This window comes from Gorilla gorilla, chromosome 3 (genome assembly GCF_029281585.2).
Source record: "Gorilla gorilla gorilla isolate KB3781 chromosome 3, NHGRI_mGorGor1-v2.1_pri, whole genome shotgun sequence".
NCBI lineage: Eukaryota > Metazoa > Chordata > Mammalia > Primates > Hominidae > Gorilla > Gorilla gorilla.
In genome coordinates this window covers 151729888-151747319 of record NC_073227.2, presented here as the reverse complement: position 1 = coordinate 151747319, position 17432 = coordinate 151729888, and the positions used below count along the sequence as shown (strand labels likewise).

At 31.5% G+C, this 17432-nt stretch overlaps 1 protein-coding gene across 7 annotated transcripts in view; it reads right to left on the bottom strand.

The window, feature by feature from the left end:
* The window catches only part of LOC129532903 (uncharacterized), a 175584-nt gene that overhangs the window by 30607 nt on the left and 127545 nt on the right, over positions 1-17432 (bottom strand). The window lies entirely within an intron of this gene.

Here is a 17432-nt window from a genome sequence, read left to right as displayed (position 1 = left end):
CATTCCCACTGCAGACTCCTGCAATTCTAGTCATGAGAGAGAGACACCCCCTAAGACTTGTGGGCCCTGAAACTAGGATAGTGAACTGCCTGGGGTATACATGATGGAAATGTTTCAGAGAGGGAGTTCATGCTGGGTCCCACATGCCCCGCATCTGAAGATGGGATTTTCCATAAGAAGAGACAAAGAAGGTTACTAAATAATGATAAAGGGGGTAAATTTACAAAATAATATAACAATTTTAGATATATGTGCAACCATCACTGGAGCACCCAAACAATAATAAGGAAATATTATTAGAGCTCAAGAGAGAGACAGGACTCAATACAATAGTAGCTGTAGACCTCAACACCCCACTTTCATCATTGGACAGATCTTCCAGACAGAAAATCAATAAACATTGGACTTAATCTGCACTATAGACTACATGGACCTAACAGATATTTACAGAACATATCATCCAAGGGCTGCAGAATACACATTCTTTTCCTAAGCACATAGATTATTCTCAAAGATAGACCATATGTTGAGTCACAAAACAAGTCTTAAAACATAAAAAAAACTAAAATAGTTTTAAACCTCTTCTATGAACACAATGGAATAAAACTAGAAAAAACAGCAAGAGGAATTTTGGAAACTATACTAACTAATACATGAAAATTAAACAATATGCTCCTGAATGACCATTGGGTCAATGAAGACATTAAGACGGAAATTGAAAATTTTCTTGAAACAAATGAAAATGGAAACACAATATACCAAAATGTATGGTATACAGCAAAAGCAACACTGAGAGGAAAGTTTATATCTATAAGTGCCTACATCAAAAAAGAGAAGAAGCTTTAAAAAACAATCTAATAATGCATCTTAAAGTTCTAGAAAAGCAAGAGTAAACCAAGCCCAAACTTAGTAGAATAAAAGAAAGAATAAAGATTGGAGCAGAAATAAACAAACTGAAATTAAAACAATACAAAAGATCAGTGAAAGAAAAAGTTGTTTTGTTTTTAAAGTTAAACAAAATTGACAAATCTTTAGCCATACTAACTTAGAAAAAAAGAGAAAATCCAAATAAATAAAATCAGAAATGAAAAAATGACACTTTACAACTGAACTGCAGAAATTCGAAATATCATTAGTGGCTACTATGAGCAACTGTATACCAATAAATTGGAAAATCTGGAAGAACAGACAAATTCCTAGATACACACCACCTATCAACATTGAACCAGGTAGAAATCCAAAATCTGAACAGAACAATAACACATAACAGGTTTGAAGCTGTAATAAAAAGTCTGCCAGTATAGAAGAGCCTGGGACCTGATGGCTTTACTACTGAATTCTACCAAACTTTTGAAGAAGAATTAATACCAATACAACTCAAACTATTCTTAAAAATAAAAGAGGAGGGAATATTTCCAAACTCACTCTACACGGCCACTACTATCCTGATACTAAAACCAGACAAAGACACATCCAAAAAGTAAATAAATAAATAAAACTGCAGGCCAGTAACTCTGATGAATATTGATGCCAAAATCCTCAAGAAAATACTAGCAAACCAAATTTAACAATACATTGGAAAGATAATTCGTCATGACAAAGTGGAATTTATCCCTGGGATACAAGGATGGTTTGAGATATGCAAATCCAATCAATGTGATATATCAACAGAATGAAGGATAAAAATCATATGATCATTTCAACTGATGTCAAAAAAGCAGTTGATAAAATTTAACATCCCTTCATGATAAAAGCCCTCAGAAAATTGGCATAGAAGGAACATACCTCAACATAATAAAAGCCATATATGGCAGACCCACAGCTAGTTTCATACTGAATAGGGAAAAACTGAAAGTTTTTCCTCTAAGATCTGGAACGCAACAAGGATGCCCACTGTCGCCACTGTTATTCAACATAGTACTGAAGTCCTACCTAGAGCAATCAGACAAGCGAAAGATATAAAGTCTATCCTAACTGGAAAGGAATAAGTCAGATTTTCCTTGTTTGCAGATATTATCATCTTAATTTGGAAAAACTGAAGACTTCATAAGAAAACTGAGAACTGATAAATTCAGTAAAGTTGCAGAATACAAAATCAACATACAAAAACCAGTAGCATTTCTATATTCTAACAGTGAACATTGTGAAAAAGAAATAAAAAAATCCCCTTTATAATAACCATATATAATATTATATATCTAAAAATTAACCAAACAAATGAAAGAGTTCTACAATAAAAACCATAAAACACTGATGAAAAATATTGAAGAGGACAACAAAAAATCTTCCATGTCCATTGATTGGAAGAATCAGTATTGTTAAACTGTCCAAACTACTGAAAGCAATCTACAGATTCAATGCAATCCCTATCAAAATACCAATGATATTTTTCACAGAAGTAGAAAAAAAAATCCCAAATGTATATGCAACCACAAAAGACCCATGATAGCCAAAGCTATCCTAACTAAAAAGAACAAAATAAGGAATCACATTACCTGACTTCAAATTATACTACAGAACTATAGTAAGAAAAACAGCATGCTACTGGCATAAACACAGACACATAAATCAATATAACACAATAGAAAATGCAGAAACAAATCCACATACCTACAGTGAACTCATTTTTGACAAAAATTGCCAAGAACATACACTGGAGAAAAGAGAGTCTCTTCCTCAAATGGTGCTGGGAAAAATGGATATCCATATGTGGAAGAATTAAACTGAACATTATCCCTCATCATATACAAAAATTAAATCAAAAAGGATTAAAGACTTAAGTCTAAGCTTTCAAACTATGAAAGTACTGCAGGAAAACATTGGAGAAGCTCTCCAAGATACTGGTCTGGGCAAAGATTTCTAGAGCAATACCGCACGAGTACAAGTGAGCAAAGCAAACATGGACAAATGGGATCACATCAAGCTAAAAAGCTTTCGCACAGTAAAGGATACAATCAACAAAGTGAAGACAACCCACAGAATGGGAGAAAATATTTCCAAACTACTCATCTGACAAGTGATTAATAACCAGATTATATAAGGCTCAAACAACTTTAATGGTAAAGATCTAATAATCAAAGAAATGGGCACAAGAATTGATTAGACATTTCTCAAAAGAAGACATACAAATGGTAAACAGGCATATAAAAAGGTGCTCAGCATTGCTGATCATCAGAGAAATGAAAATCAAAACTACAATGAGATATGATCTCACCCCAGTTAAAATAGCTTACATTCAAAAGACAGGCAATAACAAATGCTGATGAGGATGTAGAGAAAAGGGAACCCCAGTACCTTGTTGGTGGGAATGTAAATTAGTACAACGACTATGGTGAACCCTTTGGAGGTTCCTCAAAAAACTAAAAATTGAGTTACCATATGATCCAGCAATCTCACTGCTGGGTATATATCCAAAATAAAGGAAATCATTATATCAAAGACATTTCTGCACTCCTATGTTTGTTGCAGCACTGTTTACAATAGCTAAGATTTGGAAGCAACCTAAGTGTCCATCAATGAATGGATATGGACAATGTAGTATTTATACACAAGGGTATATTATTCAGCTTTAAAAAATAATGTGGTCCTGTCATTTACAACAACATGGATGGAACTGGAGGTCATTATGTTAAGTGAAATAAGTCAGAAAGACAAACATTACATGTTCTCATTTATTTGTGTGATCTAATAATTGAAACAATTGAACTCATGGACATAGAGGGTAGAAGGATGATTACTAGAGGCTGGGAAGGGTAGTGGGGTCTGGAGGGGTGGTAGAGATGTTTAATGGGTACAAAAAATAGAAGAATGAATAAGACCAACTATTTGATAGCACAACAGGGTGACTATAGTCAATAACAACTTAACTGTACATTTTAAAATAACTTAAAGGTTATAATTGGATTGTTTGCAACTCAATGGATAAATGCTTGAGGGGACGAATACCCATTCTTCAAGATGTGCTTATTTCACATTGCATGTCTATACCAAAACATTTCATATACCCCATAAATATATACACCTAATATCTACCCACAAAAATTAAAAAACAAATAGAGAGAGAGAGGAGAGGTAAGGAAGGAGAGGAAGAAAGAGAAAAAATTACCACAAAAATGTATATTATATGAGAAGTCATCTCATATGAAAAGGCAAAAATATATTAATTTTATAGACAGCTGAATATAAAATAAGTCAATATTCAGTAAATAACATTTGCTGTTGAAATAAGATATGAAAACATAGTGGTAAAAAAAAATATGTTGAAAAAGCAGGTATGGGCCACATAATAAAGAATTATGTATGTGATGCCATCTTCAGAAGAATGGAGAACCAAAGAGAGTTTTAAATCTGGAAAGTTTCATCTTCATAGTTATATTTTTAAAAATATTTGAGAGAATAATGCATAATGATGTTATGAGAGGTAAAACTGGTAGCAGGAGAAAATGTCAAGCAGTAAACATGATATTCTAATTTTTCTAATGAAAAATGAAGAAAATTAAATTTCAGCGGCTGTCAAAGGCTGAGAGAGAAAATAACTCAAGAAATATTGAGAAAGTAAATTTTATAGGTCTCTGAAACAAATTAGATGTTTGGTGTTAGATTTTAAAATGTATTAATTATATAAATGTGTGTGTATATAGTTTTCATGAGATGCAGAAAACCACTCTTCTTATCTTTTTCTTTTTTTCTGACAATGATACCAAATTTTCTTTTATAACTACAGTGCTTTAAACTATTTTTACGAATCCCTTCAATGTGTATTCCAGCAGATGCTGTCTATGTCTAACTAACTCTGTAAGCTCCTTTTTTGATTCCTCTGCCTGAAGATTTTGTCTCCACTGAAGCTTGGTCCACCTCAATGCAGTAGACTGGTGGGCAGATGGAGTACAGCATTGTGAGAAGGAAGTAAATGTCATGGGGTCCTTATGTGAGATGATACCGAAGTTTGTTTTTAGAAGTTTCTTAGCAGAATTCAGGTCTATTTACCTCTAGCAATAACTCACTCATCAATATATTCTTTATTGGTTTTCCCTAAGCCCTGTTTCTCTTGTCTAATTTCTCACTTCTGCTTCCTGGCATCATCAACCAAAAGAATTACCTGCACCCAAGCCCTGGTTTCAGGCCTTATTTGGAAGGAATTCAAAATGAAGACCAGTATCAATTGCATTGATCTTGCTATAAATAAGAGATCCCTTAATAAGTATGAAAGTAAGGCAAGATATAAAAGTTATTATCATTGTAAAATCTATGACTAAAATGGATTGAAATTTACAGAACTCCAGAAAAATATTTAAGTTTGGAAACCAGTTTGTGCACTAACTTGCCATCATATATTATAATTAACTATTTAAGATTAATTTTCACCATTTCTAGAAAATCACACTTTCCACAGTCTCCATGCTTTTGAAAAATTAGAAGTAATATTATGAAACAAAAAAGACATTTATTAATTTCATGACTAAGATACTATAAAACACAGCTATGTGGAATATTCCTTATCTAGGCACTTAAGTAATATGTCTTTACATTTTTAGCACTGCTTTTCATTTCTTTTAACCTGCTATAAGTATAGCTTATAAAGTTACCTTACATAAAGTATTATACAAAACTTTCAGTAAAAATATAACCAAGAAAATATTGATTTGACTTTAATAATGACTCATAGAATTATAATATTTTACATTTCTAAAACCCATCAAAATTTTTGAACAAGGGAACTTTTACAGTCAGTCCAACATTCCACTTAAATTTAAGTCACAATTATTATTAAGAGCTCACTAGGAAGCAAACTGGCAGAAAAAACTCTTTTCCTAAATACATCTCAATAAGCTTAAGTGTATGCTAGTATTTGGAAATAGACCTTACATTTCATTTTATTCTCTGGTTGTGTGCACAGCAACAATTCACTTGTAGTTCCAAAATTTATTTCCATTGAGTTTTATATTTTTTTGTATATATCTTGTTTTGTATTGCTTCTTTTCTTTAATATTCTTTTGAATAAAAATTTTTAATGGCTTGTCATCTTCTTGATAGCATGAGAAATTGTTGAAACAAATGATTCTTGCTTCCATTGTAAATAAAATAAATGGGTCATTTGCTGGGTTAATATGGAATATTTATATCAACTATGTCACATGTAACTGCTTTCCTTTGTAAACGATATACAAACTTGCCATGAAAAAGATCAACTGTGTAAATCAACTATCAAGATTAAATTTATCAAATCCTTTTATTTTAATGGAATTTTATTGGCTGACTTTAGAAAGTTTTCTCATTAAAACAATCTTTGCTCTCCTTGATTATATGGCTTCAGAATGTTGGAATTTTAAAGCTATATTTGCATAAACCTAACCATGGTTGCCTATCAAATATTTTCCAAAAGCTTCTCAATAATATTGCCATTTATTTTCTTTTCCATGGGGATGCAGCAGACACATCATGCAGCCAATAGGAAATAATTTGTCAGCCAAACCACATTCCAACCTAATTATGCCCACCTGGTACAGAGGAACTCTATACATGTGCAAAGAGTGATGAAATGAATATGCTGTCTTTTTTAATGCAATCAACAGTGATATTCAAATGTGATTCTTTGCTTGCTGTTAAGTTTTATTAAACACAATGAAAAAAATGAAAACAAGGTTTCCAAGTGTCATAAAAAAGATTAAAGCACAAAATATAGCAAATCCCTCATAAAATCCATGAAGCATTCTAAATCTAGAAAAATTCATCTTTGATTAGGGAAAGAAACAATGCTAAATTGTCTCAAAAGGAAGTTTACAATTTTCTAACATGATACATGGTAATATATTCAAGCAAATTTTTTTTAAGCTGCTTGCTTCTAATGTTATTTGCTTGATGAATAAAAAGTCCATTATTTTTCATCAGTATGCTGGATGTCAAGTCTACTTTTTGCCTGGTAAGTTATTTCACCTGAAAGCTGTTAAATGGCACACAGACATCTGTGTTGTCCTGCCGATCGAGAGTCCAAGTGTTCTGGCAGGCATTCAAAATGATTAGCAATAGAAAATCTCATTTGGAAAAGAGAACATTCATAGAGACTTGAGTTCAATGACTTTCCTTTGTGTCTAAACTGCAGGACTAAGAAGTTTTCATTTTTAAATATTAAAAACACACATCTTGAGAGTAGATGTTGATAGTGTCGATGCTTTTGTTAATGAATAACAGCTTTTTATTTGTGTTCTCTCTAAAATGTTGGCATCCAAAGAACTTTGCAATATGCCCACTACATTGCTTTCCAATTTTTCCCTGAGGCACCCATACATTTTATATCATTAAACTATTTTGTTATTTACTCAACATTTTTAAAGCTTATTTTAAAAGTTCTAGGCATTTTAATGTTCAAGCGTTTTTTTTTTCTTCTCTTTTTATGCCCAGTTCATCAAGATTCCTAGTGTCAGAATTCTCCCCAAACTTGGTAAGACTTACATATTTAAGTTCTGATTACACTCTGAAGTTTTGACCTAACTCTAAAAGTCTTCTCAGATTTCATTATGTGATGTCCATTGATTCAATTATTCTCCATTAATGTATGTAATCTTTAGGTGAATATTTGTGGGATTATAATTCAATTAATGGTTGTCTGGCAAAATATATGTTTTCCAAAATATTCAGCACCACTCTCTGTGAGATGATAATGCATACCAATCATTCATCTCAGGCATCATCAAGTGACTTGCTTTGGCCAGTGACATGTGACATTCATTTATCACTTCTGAACATAAATCTGAAGAGCCGGTTTATGGTGGAATTGTTTTCTTTCTGCTCTGCCTTGATAACAGAAGAATTGTTCTAAAGAGAGATTGTTGCATTGACTTGGGTCCTTCAGAAAAACACAATAAATAATAAAACCATAGCCAAATCACTATAGACATATACAGTAAATGAGAACAAATATTCATCATAAGCCACTGAAATTTAGATGTGTTTGATATAGCTCCTTAATGTGGCCTGTTCTGACAGAAACAGAAATCACTATTTGAAGAGTGATAAGATCTCAGGGGAGAGGCTCTCTTTTGGCAAACAGGGTGATATAGCAGAAAGCACTTGTATCCAAATCCTGTCTCTAGTTTTTAAATACATTTGTTCTTTTGCAAATTAATTGATTCTGTGGGCCTAAGGTTTTATATCTGAGTAAAGTTTACAACAGTAAATATCTCTGTTATCCTGAAGAAAAATGATTTCACTCCCAGCAAGAATGATAATCATTTTAATACGTAGTTACACAATCATTTTAGCTGCTAGAAACTCTGTACACATGGTCTAGTGTGTTGTACACCAATTCAGAGAGAAAATGGTAGAAAGATTCTTCCTTCCTTATTTATATTATCTGTCCCATATAGTTAATGAAATGGATGGCCTGTGTTGAAAAATCCTGGCTATTACTTGCACAAAGTGTTACACCTATGACATCACACAACTTACTAGATTTTCACAATAGAATTGTAGAACAAGGGATAAAAAGACTGATTGAATTCAGTTATAGTGACAAGCTCATTAGTATCTAGCAATATTACCTACAATAGCACTAAAGCAAAAATGGAACAATGCAAAATAGAATTCTGTGAACAAAACCTTCTTCTTGAAAAGAAAGTACACTGCTTAAGCAAAATATGATAGTAATCTATCTGCCTATTTGAGATTTCTTCTTTGATATATATGATTTCAGTTTAAATATTTTTTCAGGGATATTGTTATCTGGTCTTTCTCATGGCATTTTTCAAAAAAGCATCTGAAAATCAGTCCCAATAATAGACAGGAAGGATATACATATACATGAATAATGAAAAAGTGTGGTAAATTGGAAAATTGAAATGCCAGCTCAATGGGATTCTAGCTATTTAGTTCCAAAAACTGTTTCTTGTTTAATTTTTATAGAAATAAAGAAATAAGGATTCCGTGTCACCAGACGTACTAGTTCATTTTCACGCTGCTATAAAGAACTACCTGAGACTGGGTAATTTCTAAAGGAAAGAGGTTTAATTGATTCACAGTTTAGCATCGCTGGGGAGGCCTCAGGAAACTTATAATCATTGCAGAATGCAAAGGAGAAGCAAGGCACCTTCTTCATAAGGTGGCAGGAAGGAGAAGTGCTGAGCAAAGGGGAAAGAGCTCCTTATAAAACCATCAAATCTCATGAGAGCTCACTTACTACCACGAGAACAGCATGGACGACACTGCACCCCATGATTCAATTAGCTCCACCTCGTCTCTCTCTTGACACGTGGGGATTATGGGGATTACAATTCAAGATGATATTTGGGTGAGGACACAAAGCCTAATCATATCACCAGATAGTCCCCTTTTTATTTAAGCAATAAAACTATATACATTTATATGGAATCTTCTAATTTTAAATTTTGCCAAGTACTTAATTCTTTTTGTAAGATGTAATTCAGCTGTGTGTAAACTAAACAAAAAACCAGATACAGTCTTCAAATGCAGTTTATAATCATGAGTTTATGGATTTATAATGAAAAGTATATGGAATTATATGGAAACAGTTAATACTAGAAAAAATAATTATCTCCTGGTACAACTTTCATTGGATTAAGAAAACCCTCATTGATAAACATTTAAAAGACAGAGGTCTGAGGTCACTTTCTAGTATGTAACAAATTTATTTTTTATGCCTTACAAGTAGAATACGTATGAAAATAGAGTTGTTTGAGAAACCATTTCTCTACTGGCTGCTGCTTCACTGTTTGATCTTACCATGTCTTACTCTTCTCCTCTCACATTTACTTTATTTCCATTGTTTAAAAACATCAAATTTTTGTGCTAGAGACTTCGCCAAATTTTTTCTGGGGCAGCACTTCTCCCAGAGCTTGAAGTGACTGATTACTGCTCATCATTTAGGTTACAACTATTCAAAAATATCTTACCTGATCACTCTATCTAAAATAACACTGTCACATTGACTAGTTTTTTGTTTGTTTTGTTTTCATGCTTTGTTATTATGTCCTTATTTGGTCTTAGTTTGCCTTTTATTTTTTTCTTTTCAGTCTCTATACATGCACTTAAGCTTGTGATACAAAGGAGGTTTCCTAATATACACAGCCTTAGCCTCAGATAGAAGAGAGTTTGAGGGTGTGTGTGTATGTGTGTGTATGTATTATTTAAGCACTGAATAAAATTTGTTTTGGGTTAATATGTCCTTCCATGCTGATGTCATGATTAAATGTGCAACATCCAGCAATCAGTCTGAATTTCCTCACTCATGAATTAAAACTACCTGTTGAAAAACTATAGTTTCTGTTATTTTATAATGTTTCTGGATCACTACTTGATATGTAAAATTTTTCTCTACTTGATATGTAGAATTTATTTGATTTGAAGAGTGTTTTATATACTGACACTTGACATTAGGGGGAACCTATTGGTTACTAACAACAGCAAAATGTAAAAATCCATCTGACAATATTTTACTATTTATGATTAAGAATAATTTGTCTCACTATTTCAGAATATTTGTCATTTGGCTCTACAACCTTGACAACTATATTATAATCATTCAAGTAAATAATGATGATGGTGATGTTTGTGACTTATTCCAGAGTTTCTGATAAAATTGGCCAGGAGTTAAAGTTAGCCTGCTGTAGTACTTAGAAAAGCTCACTCATGTAATTGTAGCCAAAACATGGGATCATGAGAACAACTTGCTTATTAGAAGACAAGTTGATGCCACTGCCAATAAGTCTAACCAGGGAGGGTAGGCAATGCTGATTCTTTTGATATTTTTAAAATTAAGATCATTAGAAGGAGGTAGCATAATATTGCAAAATATTTCAGGAATATATGGAGTTTTTGAGCCTCAAGCATTTTTAAAATCGAAACTGCTCATTTGAACTAGAAACTTCCTTTCTGTTTGTGATGCTATCAGGCATCACATAACAAACTCCAAGCTTTCACTAAGTCAGATAATTCTTTATCTTCTTTATGATTTTTAACATACTATGTCTAAAAGAAGCTCGAATTCCTTTCAGGTCGTAATGTTTCTCTACACCTTGCTTCTAGTTGATAGGAAGGGTGTATCTAATTTTAAATATAGGTTAAGGGATTATGTTTATGGTAACACGAAAATTTAATTTTGCTTTAGTTTGGTTCTAGTCCTTACATGGTAGTAGTCTATCTTATTTTAGCATTTTTCAAAACTAATAAAGATATGTCAGTTCATGCTTCTTAATTATTTGTAATATAAACATCCACATACACATATATTCAAGAAATTTTCACCTGAGTTAAAAAGTTAAAAAAAAAATTTTTTTTATTTTAAAATAAACTTTTCTACTGTTTCACAGAAGAAAAAAAGAGTCATTATTTAAAAAAACCCTCTAAGCAAAGGCACTCAATACATAATGCATTCAACACAATATGCAATAAAATTTACCCAATACATAAGGGAATACCAAAGTGGTAGAAATTGTTTATTAGTACTTATACAAACTTCTTAATCCATCACAATATTAGACATCATGATTATGGTTTCTTATTATAACATAATGAAACATCTTTTTTCAAAGATATAAGGGGAAAATATGGAACAAGATAAAAGTTATTAAAGCTACTCTGAATAAAGTAGAAATGACAGAAAACTGGAATATAAAACCAAGGAAACAATGTTTTTCCTTCTCAGTCGTAATAAAGACTAGGCTTTCATCAATGAAGAGGAAGGGTTTTTTTCATTAATTCTTTGAACAAATGATTCATGAATATCTGATATATATGAAACAGATGTATAACACCCTTCTTGATTATCAGTAGCTAACACTAGAAAGCTAAGACATAAATATCAATTATTAAAATGCAAAGTAGTACAAGCCATAAAATTGTTACTAGGGGCCTGCTATAAAAGTCTGGAGGTGGGAGAGATGTTCTGAAATTAAGGTAATCAGAAAACAATTAAGAGACAGTAATCTTTGAGGTGGTTTTTATAGTAAATTAAGCAAGGAAAACAACAAGAGTAGTATTCTAGACATATTCCACCTATAGTTATACAAAACTGTAATTCCTATTCAAGGAATGTCAGCTCCTTACTTGGATAGAATTAAGATCAATGTCTGTGAGCACCAGAAAATATGTGTTGAATGAATTGACTAAATCAATTAATCTGAAAAGGTAAACTGGAGCCAATCTACAGAGTCATTTAAAGACAGGACTAAAAATATCAACTTTTTTTCTATATAGTATTCTATGTGTTCCAAATAAGAATGTATCCCAATCACACAAATGATTTAGGCAAATTGGGCTGACCATAGTACAAAAGATAACTTAAAGGAAGATGTTACGAGTAAAGGAAATACAAGAGGAATATAATAGAAATAGCCTTTGTATGATAAAGTGTACACGGAGGTTGCAGAAGGTAGAGAGAAGTATAGGAATATTATTTTTCTTCTTTTCATAAAATGACAAATAGATTCTACAGCAGCCAAATAGCTCTAGTATCATTATGGATAATCCAATAGACAGGAAATAGAAAGAAACGCTACTACATCCATTAAAAAATTAAATAAGACTATTTGCTTCAGTTGCTCCCTCATTTATAATACCTATTTAATGACTATCTAGGGAGAAGGAAAATAATATAACAACTCATTGATAGAGAAATAACAGAATTAATAACATTAAGAAAATACATTGACAAAGTATAGATAAAAAAATAATGCTTAAGAAATATTTATCAAGATACTCCTCAGGAACTAATCTCAATTTTTTGTCTACTATCAAAATATTGATTACTATGGAAGGTAGCCAGACTAACAAAACCTATTAGCCTGAATATTTATTTTCACAAACATCTTATAATCTTCAGAACTTAATGAACAGAGATGTATCTTGACATCAATCCCATTTTCTTATCCAATTGGCTGACAAAAGACCATATTGCCTAATTGCTGGATTTACTGTGTACCATATGTAAGTTTGGCTCTATTCATTGCTGAAAACTATGAAACTTAGACGTCATTGACAAGGAATGTAATTTTTCTGGGTTGCTAGGAGCCAAACAAGTTTTAAATTTCTTCAACATCCTCATCCTAAAAGAACAGTAACCAAGAGCCCTATTGCAAAGCACTGAAGAGGAAAGGCAACATTTAGCCTTTAGAAAAGGGAATAATTAAAGTCTTATATGAAGAATTCGTGGAAATGACAAGTCTCTGCTACATTCTCTTTATGAGAAGCACCGTGGGAGCCAAGGGCTTTAGAACCCTGATCTTGGCAGAGTTGAGTGTAGGTGAAAATATCTATGATGTCCTACATAAAGATGAAGGTGATTGGAGCAATTTATCACCAAGAAATAGATTTGAGTTCTCTAAAAAACTTTGGTACATTCATTTCCGTATATATGGACATCCAAGTGGTTTACATTTTTCTGCCTGCATTTGAAATCATTCAACATATCTTTACATAGTATGAGAATATTTCTGTATGACAGATTTCTATGTGTAGTATTGCTTAAAATCCTTTTTCAAAAATCTTTGGCAAACACCAACAATAATGTATGAAAGCTTGTCTATACCCCCATCATTGGCAGTGGTCCTAATAGAATCTAATTGTCCTAATATTTTTAGATTTGTTTAAGTGATCAACAAGAATATATATTATTGTTTTTTATTTTCATTTTATACCTATCACTGAAGTTATTTTTCATATGTGTATTAATATTTGGGATTTTTCTTGTTAGTGATTTATCTGCTCATGTTTTTTTTACTCAATTGGCTATTTGTCTTTTCTTGATTCATTTGAATATATTTAAACACCAGGAAGATAAACTCTTTATCAGATACATCTTTAACAAATATTTATTTGACACTTTTTTGAACCAGTATGAAATACATTATTTTGAATAATGGAATAAGACAGTGGTTTTCAATAAGGGATGATTCCCTCACCAGTTCTAGTGACATTTGGCAATGTCTGGAAACATGTTTATTCATTACACTGGTAAGTGAGGTGTGCTACAGATATCTAGTTGTGGAAGCCAGAGATCCTGCTAAACAAAAACAAGACATTCCCTCTCACAACAATTATTTGACCCAAATTGCCAAGGATGAGAATTCCTGGATTAAAAACTTTTACAAAATTTAAGCACAGTGAATGACTGTGGACTATTGGTTGCATAAAAAGGAAAGTAGAGATATAGAGGGAAGACAACAAAAATCCTGTAAAGCAAATGTATTACAGTTTCAGTTTGAATTATATTTTTAACTGGCCTCAGATATTTTGTTTTAATTATGTTTTTGTCTATTCCTGTGTCAGTATTTTACTGATGTAATCAGAATAGCTTTATAAGTCATTCTTATATACTGTGAGATAAATTCCCATTAATGCTCATGTTTTTTTTTAATTCCAGGGAACTTGTTTTGTATATACACTTTAACATTATTTTCTTTATATTCACACATAATCTAAACCATACAAAATTACGTGAGAATTGACATTTATACATTCAACATGTCAAAATGTATATGTTTATCACCTGAATTCTTAATGACCATATTCTTAGACATGTTTTTATGTTATTACATTTAAATTGTGGTATGCATTTTAATGTAATTTTATAATTTCACTATGTCATTCCTGTATATTACTATCAAATTTTGTGTTTCATTTTTCAAATCACACTGGCTTGCTGTTAAAAGGATTCCGTTTCCTTTTTCTGAAAATAATTTGATATTTTACTTGCCTTCCATGATTGCACAAATAGATACTTTTTAATATATAACCTTAGGATCTTTCAGGAGAAAATAAAAAATGGAACATGCTATTATTACTAAGTGCTATTATTTTATCATTGTCATCAATACAATCACCCTTCAAATATGAATAACTTCACATAAAAGTTTTCTTGAATCATAATAGGTACTATTATTGCTTTGCAGTGATCTGTCTGTTCTGGAATATAGCTGATAATTATCACTCTGAAGTAAAATGTCGTTTCTTCATGCATTATCTCCTTTGAAACCCTTTGGTGTGACAGAACACAGTAAAATTATATTACTGTGCTGATACTGAAATCATGACATTTCTGAAATGTACAAAAAATACATTTTTTTTACTTTGTTAGCCTCAAAGGTATTGTCTTTAGGTAGTGATTTTTTGTTGCAATTTACTAGTAAATCTGTTAATATAAGAAATAACTGCCAGAAAATAATGGTCCCAAAACAGTTTATATATTTTATCACTTATAGGACTTTTTACTGATGTTCAGTAATATTATTATATTAATTTAAATATCAGTGTAAATGATCTTGTTTGGCTAACGGAGCTGTCAAGAATTTGATCTAACTCAATAATTCATTGACAATACAAGTTTTTGCAACACATTTATTCTATACATAAGTATTCAGTTTACACATAGGTAAAATGAGGGAGTTAATCAGGTTTCTTTTGATTCTCTAATCATATTATCTATGTCTTAGTTGGGTTGACAAGTCACAATACAAGAATTAAATAAAAGAATTGATTAGATTATAAAGAATGAAACAAGTAATGTAATTCAGGTAGTCCAAGCGAAATTTGAAAGACAATGGCAACTAACAGAACCATGTTCTGAGAGATCAAACAGAAAGATTTGCATGTTCATTTGCCATTTAGGAAAATATAAAAATAAACACTGTATATACATTATCAGATAGAAGTTCTAGCATTCAATACATCAAAATAAGTTTCTTAAAAAATATTAAAAAATAATAATTAATGAACATATAACTACTAGATATTGAATACTTATGTGCCTGATGCTCTAAGTGTTCTCAAATAACTCTGAAAATAATATGGGGTAGGTGATATTATCATGTTCATATGACAGTTAAGCAATCTGCCATTTAGAATAATGAGAAAACAATTCATGTGGCCAGACTCCATCTGCCTCCAACTTATACAAATTAAAAAAAAAATTCATCTCTGCTTACCTCAGTGATAACCTTGCTACCTAGTAATATTCATGGTTAAAGTCTGCTACACAGAATGCTATAGGCTTTACATGCATTTTTATTTGTCCTCAAACCAAACCTGCAAGGTATGTGTTGTTATCGCTATTATATGGATATGTAGAGTAAATTTCTGACAGAATCATCACTTCTTCATGTTCATGGAATTAATAATTAACAGATCAATACTCCAACTCAGGTTTTTATGACATCATTGTTTCTTATCATTTGTCAAATATTTTTTTCAATACAAAAGGATTTATGTAGCAGGACATAAAGATGAACATAAACCGGAAGAATATAAAAGCTAATTATTACTTCGAGTTTTATAATAACATTCTGATTTATAAATTACAATAAATATTATCTACTTCAGAGCAATGTTGAAATGCATAAGTGAGAAAATGTGTATAAAATATTTAAATCTTTGAGGGCATAGAATAAGTGCTAAATAAATATTGGCTTTTATTATCATAAGTATCCATGAGACTAAAGAACCAAGTAGCATTATAGAAAAAAAAATCCACAAACATTACACATACAAACATACACACAAACACACACACACTAGTCCATGGAGATAATAATTGATCACCCACACACTGGGAACAATAAATAAGATAACAGAAATATGAAAAGGTCTATCAGAGTGATGGGATACAGCAGGTACATGAAAAATAAAGCTGAATTAAACCCAGGATATATTCATCAATTCAGATAGATGATAGATTAGACAGACAGATGGTAGCTAGATAGGTAGATAGGTAGATAGATAATAGATACATAGATACATAGATGTGGAAGATAGGTACATATGTGTGTGTGTATATACAATGCACATGTACATACATATATGTATATACTTATGCCTCCCTAACACTCAAGCAACCAATTCTTTCACTATTCAAAAATTGGTCTTTTTATTCAAGGAAAGGCTTAACGGGGTGTATAAGTAATATAAGTTAAGGAAACAAGAAAAGAAACATTCAGAATAAAAAAGATCCTTAAAAGAAAATAAATATGGATGTGAAAACTAAAGGATAACCAGTCTATTCATAATTGTACAGAAATAATAAGACTTTCTAATTCTTGATAGGGAATTATTTAAGCTACAAATACAAAACAAAGGAAATGTTTCCATCAGTGCTGGAGTAACCCTGAATAATTTACAGCTGCCTTTCTTTAGGGAAGCAAGTAATTATTTTCTAACCTATCAGCACAGATTATCAGGTTTGTGCACTTACATAAAATTGCTTTATTGTATTTATTATTATGATTTGTGATTTTGTTGCTATTCAGGGACTTTGTTATGAATTAAATGGCTTACAGAAGGTCATTCTTTAGAGACTTCAGAATTTCGAGTGAAAAAAAAAAATCTCTTCCAAGTTGTTAACATGAATTCCTGGCAATGACTTTTGTGCTATAAAACTATATTTGTTATCACAGTTCCATAATAGTAAATACAAATATTAAATATGTTTT